Below are 7,435 nucleotides of genomic sequence, written 5' to 3' on the forward strand. Positions count from 1 at the left end.
CTACTGTTCCTCAAATAACAGAGACAAGTGCCAAGTCAAAAAAAAAAGCACTCAATGCTAGACAATCTTTTTCTCAAACAAAGAAGAGAAAATATGATGATAGCTACTTGTCATTTGGATTCACAAGTGCCATAAATTAAGATTTTCCTGAGTGAGTTACTGCATAGCACTTGCAGAAATAGTGTCATGTATTTTAAGTAAAAAAAATTGAAGCTGTGCCACTTTCCAACAACACAGTTTTGCACCGTATTCATGATCTTGCTGACGACATCCATAAATAAATAATTTCTCAACTGATTCAATGTGATGGGTACTCGCTGCAATTAGACGAGTCCACAGATGTTGCAGGACTTTCAATTTTGTTGGTTTTTGTTAGATATAATTTTGACAAACAGATTGAAGAAGACTTGCTTCTGTGTGAAACATTGACAACTCATACCACTGGTGAGAACATCTTTAACTGTATCCAGAAGTTCATGAACACACACAGTATAAATTGGGACAAATGTGTAGATGTGTGCAGTGATGGTGCCAAAGCAATGGTTGGGAAGGTGGCAGGTGCTGTGACATGAATAAGAAATGTAGCAAAAAATAGCACCAGTTCTCACTGTGTTCTGCACTGGTAGCTAAAAATATTTCAAAAGTCGACCATTACAGTCACGACTATTTAAAATAATATGTGAAGATATGGGTAGTCACCACTCTGCTCTGCTTTTCATCCGTTGGCTATCACAAGGTAAAGTCCTTGTTAGAATGTTTGAATTACGTCAAGAGTTGTTTGCGTATTTACAGGATCATAAATTTAGATTATCTCACCGATTAACAAACACTCTGGGGTTATCCAAAGTAGCATATCTTGCAGACATATTCACAAAATTAAATGACGTGTGTTTATCACTCCAAGGAAAAAACACTAATATTTGTAATGCAAGAGATAGAATATTTTCACTGTCTCGTAAGCTGCAGTTTTGGACCTCATCCATTGAGCAAAATAATTTTAACTCTTTGCCAACACTTAAGGATTTTCTTGAAGAATCAGAAATTGAACTTGAAGATGAAATTCGCAATGAAATTGTAGATAACCTTCGCCATTTAATCACATCTATTAATCAGTATTTTCCATTCTTGAATGAAAACAATGACTGGGTTCGAAATACATTCATAAAAGACAAGTCAGACAATTTTTCTGATATAGATTTTGAGAATCTAATCGATATCACTTTTGATAGTCAACTAAGCCAAAAATTTAAAGAAGTTTCTCTTATTGCTTTTTGGGGTGATTTACGTGATGAATACCCAGAATTGTCCAAGCGGGCAATCAAAGTTCTGTTGCCTTTCGCCAGCACATACTTATGTGAAAAGTATCTAAATCGACTTGACGCAACTGCAGACATGCGAATACAATTGTCAACAATTAAACCAGATATAAAAAGAATTTGCCAGCAAAAGAGAACATTACACTCTGCTCATTAAAAGGTTTCCGCTGCGCTGCTCTGCGCTACGGCACACATTTTTGTTTTGTTGAGGTTCCAAAGATTTGCTATACCATGTCAAAGGATTGCAAGGGGAAAATTAATTGGGAAACCCCGTCTTAGATTATTCAAAAGTGGACATCCGTTCATTTTATTCTGTGGTAAATGTTAAGGCCCAGAAGGCTAATATTGCAAAAGAGCAGCAACAAGAAAAAGGTCAGCCTGGTACGTCTTCATGCTTTGAGGAGGGTGAAGCATTTGAGAAGGATCAGGATGATGTTGAACATGACACTGCTGAAATAATATCAGATACTGATGATGAACCTTCATTCCAGATTGAAGAGCACCTCCTCACAAAGCAATATCCAACATGGTACTTATGAAGTGGATTTCAGTGAAGTTGAGCCACCACAGAGTGCACAAACATCTGCAAGCACTGAAAAAACAACAATACAGGGACCAGATGATATCAGCCAGTGTGCTTCTGAAGGGCCAAGACAGCATCTATAAGAGCACGTCTTAGGTCATTCAGACTACAGTGGTTTCAATCATTTGAATGGCTGGAGTATCCCATGCCATTTTTTTTTTCACTTCACAATGTTTCCACAGGCATGTTAAAGTACCATTTATCAACATAGGGTACAAAAACTGGAAAAATTCAATTGTAACAGGTAAAGGAATACTACAGCATGAGAGGTCTGCTTCACACAAAGATGCCTATGTCAGATGGGAGGATTTCAAAAAGAGTGTTATAGCCAGGATACATCAATCATGAAGGATCTAACTAAAGCACATACAAGAAAAGTGAATGAAATTATACATTACATAAAAACAATAGCACAGGGGGCAGAGCTAACTGCGACCTGAACAGGCGCATGGTGCTGGAGCTCCAGCAAAAACGCCACTCGGAAAAAGCACGACCAAAGCAAATTTTAAAAGCACTAAAAGCGACTACTTCTACATAGAACTATGGGGAAGCACTCCCACAAGATCCGGGGGCTTAGTGAGGGGCATAACCGCGATATCGGCCAGCTTCTCTCCCAAGCCAGCAGGCCAAAATGGCGGCCCTACTGCCTGACTCCGCGCCAGACTCCCTGTCAGCCTCGGAGGCCGAAAACATGGGATTTCCCATGGCACAGAATCCAATCAGCAGGGGAAGGGAAGTGCTCCCTAAACGCACTGAACCACCCCTGGCTACGAAATCAGACCTATCCAACATGGTCTCAGACCTCAAGGCCTTCGCCTCAGAGAAAGCTGTCTTGAAAGAAGAGCTGAACGCCATGACAGGCAGAATACGAGCTACAGAGGAAAATGTACATGATTTAAGGGTCAAACAAGACTCACCTACAACACAAATGCTGGTACTATCCACTAACTTCGCACAGTTGAATGCTAGGGTTGGACAACTGGAAGACACGGCCCGGCTCCGCAATCTGAAAGTGCGAGGGATCCCTACCACCATTGATGCAGATGAACTGCCATAGTTCATGCAAAGGCTGATAACTGCAGCATTACCACCTAAACAAGCCAAGGGTATGGCCCTTGAAGGACCTTTCTGCATACCCAGGCAAGCCCGCAATGCAAACCCCACGCCTAAAGACATCATCATGTGCTTCAAGTCGCAGTGCGATAAGGAAAACTTCCTATGAGCAGTCAAGGGGCAAACCCCTTATACCTTTGAGGAACACCAGCTCGGCTTCTACCAAGACCTTAGCCACCAAACCCTGCAATGGAGAGCATCCTTCAAGGGAAAAACCTCCCAACTCCGAGCCGCAGACCTACCGTACAAATAAGGATACCCGAGGGCACTCATTACCGAAAAAGATGGCCACCGAAGCCGGCTGACATCACCCTCAGACGCTGCCGCATTTCTACAGTCCGTGGGACTTAACGCTACACAGCCTGCTCACCACTGAGATGTTGCCAACGTTACAGTCTTTACCCCATCAAGATCTATAGCTCCCGGCTGATCAGGCGACACAGACTGTCCTAAACCACTCGGCAGCACATCATGATACTGCCCCACTCATATGTTGTTTTTTGCTTTTCCTATCTCCGCCTTTTTTGTTGAGAATTACCTTGTCTGACTCAGTTCGTTACTTTTATTTATTTTGTTAAAATTTAGTGCAAAATGCTAAATAATTACATGGGGCTTTTTACTGAGCACCAGTTGATACCTAGGAACCACCATATGGGTGCCCTTAATAATAGCCATTACCCCCCCTCCACTCCCCAATGCTCCCTGATGCAGAGTACACGTTTTGCCACCCTTAGTATGATCACCCAGTATCCCATGAGCAGGCAATGACATACCACGCTAAGACCTACCAAGCCACAGACCCCAACCAACCTAGGGTTCCAGGCCTTCCTGTAAACGTCACAACCACCACTAGCCAGCGGGTTCAGGTACCACACACTGCTTGCACGGGGACCCCGAGGGCCGGAATAGTAACCGCAACTCTCACCTTGCCATACCTGCACGGAATGGGTTATCTTTTCGCTTCCAAACACGGCTAAAGTGTACTTCACTTGAATGATATCACGTGTGTTTGGTTTTAGTTATTTGCTTTACCTTATTAGGAGCAAAGCTAGTTGTACAATTGAATGTTTTACCTTGTTATATTTTAAAATGTGCTGACAAATCCCATGACAATGTAAACCCTACCTATGACAATTTTTATCTCGCAAATCTACGTATTTGCATGTCTGTGCTAACTTTATATATTGCTACGCATGCAAAAATAAAAAATGTAAAAAAAAAAATGGCTGCTCTTGTTAGAGAAGACATTGCACAGAGCAGTAAAGGAAGTCCTTTTTCCATCATTGCAGATGAAACTAAGGATCTGAGTAAAACAGAACAACTGACCGTCGTAGTCCGATTCTTTCACAATCAGATGGTCCATGAACGGTTCTTAAAATTCTACCGAGCAGATAGCCTTGACGCTGAGTCTCTAACAGGAGGTGCCTTCTGCACTATTCATTCATTGTATGAGTCACCATCTATACCTGGTCATCGTGGACACTGTTAAAAATGTGCAGGCAGGAAATGAATTTTTTGTGAAACTTGAAAAGCTGTATGTGTTCTGCAGTACCTCTGCAGTTCATTCAGTGTTTACCAATGTGCAACAAGAAATGTAAGCAAACCAGTGATTCAGCTTATTCAATTAAGTGACACAAGGCGGACATGCCAACATGCAGCCAGCAATGCCGTTCTGAAAACACTTGACCCTCTTTTGGAAACCCTCAAGATTTTAGCAGAAGGAAACCATACTGAGAGTGCAGTTGAGGCAAAATCAATTCGCCAGTTCATTGATTTTGGCTTTGTTCTGGCACTTGTGTTTTTGAGAACATATTAAAAACGACCCAGATGATCTTGACTTGACATAAACTGTCCTTCTTGTACGAACAATTACACAAGAGCTTGAAGAAGTGCGCAATCCAGAGAGTGAACCTAAAGCTTCTGCTAATTTTGGAACAATAGGACGTGTCTGGATAGAAATAATCCAGCTGAGCATGAAGTGTGGAATACCAGACCCAGCTGATTATTATACTGAACCGCCTTCCAAGAAGCGAGATTTCCTCCTTTACACTTGAGAAATAGCATAATTTTGGAAACTGTAGGTCATCGACAACAACTGCTCAAAAAAGCATGATTTCATTAAAAAGTTCATGTATGTTCTTGACAGAATAATTTCGGAACTAAAATCTCGCTTCTCATGAGATTCTCTGGAAATCATGGAAGGTGTACAGTCTCTGAATCCTCGATCTGATTCTTTTCTTAAATTTGAGAAATTGCAACCAATGGGCAATTTCTACTCATGCAACATGGAAAACCTGGAGATTGAGCTGAAGCAAGCAATGCTAATCCTACAAAGAAAAAGGTCATTAGATGCCATTAAGGTGGACACAATTCTCAAGTTCACTAACCTTCTGGAGCCTTACTCTATTCCATTCCTTGAGCTTTACCGGCTTTGTAAAATAGTTTGTGTTTTGCCAGTCAACAGTGCATCATGAGAAAGAAGCCTTTCTGCACTAAAATTAATCAAGTCATTCCTACGCACCTACATTCCTTGCACCTACACCGTGTATCCGTGCATCCATGAGGATTGAGCTGCGAGGAGGACACTCTGATTATAGACCTTCTCTCTCTTTCTCGGACTATCGGTAGCAGGTTGCAGGAGACTGGTGTGTTATATTTTTATGCATTGGTAATAAAGAAATTCTTGGTTTACACATATCCGGATTGGCCCACGTTCTTTCTACACTGAGTGGATCCCACGATCACTGGGGGCTGATCCTCCCTGGAGCCTGATAGTTTGGGGTGGTACTTCAACCACTCCACCATTGTGAGTGAGATACTTATTTATTTATTGTTAATTTTGCACTGTACAAACATATTGCACTAGGTGTTGAATTATTTGTATTACAGAGCCGTGTATTATTTGTTCCAGAAGCTCTGCAAGTATATCAGTCCTTTTTTTTTTATTTATATTGGATATCCTTTGTCTGCACATATATGCACTTTGGCACTCCACATATTGTGTAAATTTCTTAAAGCACTATAGCACTTTGGTATTATTGCATTGTAATCAAATGTGTTATATGCCCTTCAGATTTTTTAGGTGTGATTAACACTGTATTTTATTTATTTATTGTAAGCGCACTCACCATTCCTTATTCCTACGCACAACAATGACTGAGGAAAGGCTTTTAGATCTTGCTATATTGGCAATTGAGGCCAGATTTGCATCCCAAATAAATATGGATATTGCCGTTAGCAGGTTTGCATCAATCCATAAAAACTCACGCATAAGCCTATATTCGTGTGAATGACTACATTGTATGTACAAATTGTATTACAGTTTACAATAAAAGGATAGTATTGCATTTTTGTTTGTTGTGACGTTGCACTTACGTATTAGGTAACAAAAAAAAAATGACTGAAAGAAAATATTTTCAGTAAATTACATAGTGAGACTCGAAGGTCCATTTGCTTAAAGGACCACTCCACACTTCTCAACCCCCACCTAAAAAACCTACAGTTTAGTAGGTATACCACAAATTAATACATACATGCATATTTGCATTCATTGGGATTAAAGTTTAAAAAAAGCTTACAAAACCTGCAGTTCTTATGACTGCAGCCTTTGTAAGCCCCTGCCCTTTTTTCCTGGGGGAGACGTTCAGTCTCTTCACAAGGAAATAACCAATCAGAGGCTTTTCATTGAGAGGCCTTGGTCCCCATGTGCACGCGCGCAGGCTCGGCCACGCACGTGCACAATGCTGCGTGCCTGTATATCGGACCATGCACGCCCATATCGGACCATGCACGGTCGCATGTGCAGGGATGAAGCTGTCGAGCTGGTCTGAGGTCTGTGAGGGAGGGAGGGGGAGACAAGCACACTCAAGTAGAGTGTGCCTGCCATTTCTGTTAGCTCAGGGGAGAGTTCCCTGGTTATTTTATAAAAGTGCTGATTTCTCACAGAAATTTCAGCCTAGCATGACCGCTAGGGTAAAATAGGTAGGTGTGGGATAGTTAGAGAGAGGAAGGAGGAAGGAAAAACTAAAACATACCCATAAACATAAGTGCATATGAATCTATTCTAGTTGGTTGGAGGGAATACTCCCTGTCCAAGTGCATATTGAAGTTTTCCCCCGCTCAGGAAAGACAAAAAGTAAGAAACATCTGTTAAAAAAATAACCTGTAGTATCCAACTCTTTAAGGAATTTACATTCAACCCTCTAAACTTCAGTCTCTGTAACTATTTTCAAACTTATACTAACAGGGAAATATTTTTAAATAAGTACCTTCTTGAGCCCCCTGTGCGGCTCTATTATTTAAAGGAACACGTATTCCTGACCCAATAGTGTTAAACACCATTGCTTTTCACACATGGTTTCTCCATTTTGGCTTTATTTTTGTTTAAATAAATCATGACAGTGTAATATGTCACATGTTGTTC

The 7,435-nt window shown here is 41.1% G+C and overlaps 1 pseudogene; it reads left to right on the plus strand.

The window, feature by feature from the left end:
* The first annotated feature begins 206 nt into the window (after positions 1-206).
* Positions 207-1,855, plus strand: LOC134585347 (zinc finger BED domain-containing protein 5-like; annotated as a pseudogene).
* Positions 1,856-7,435: the final 5,580 nt, after the last annotated feature.

The sequence above is a fragment of the Pelobates fuscus genome, chromosome 1 (assembly GCF_036172605.1).
Source record: "Pelobates fuscus isolate aPelFus1 chromosome 1, aPelFus1.pri, whole genome shotgun sequence".
NCBI lineage: Eukaryota > Metazoa > Chordata > Amphibia > Anura > Pelobatidae > Pelobates > Pelobates fuscus.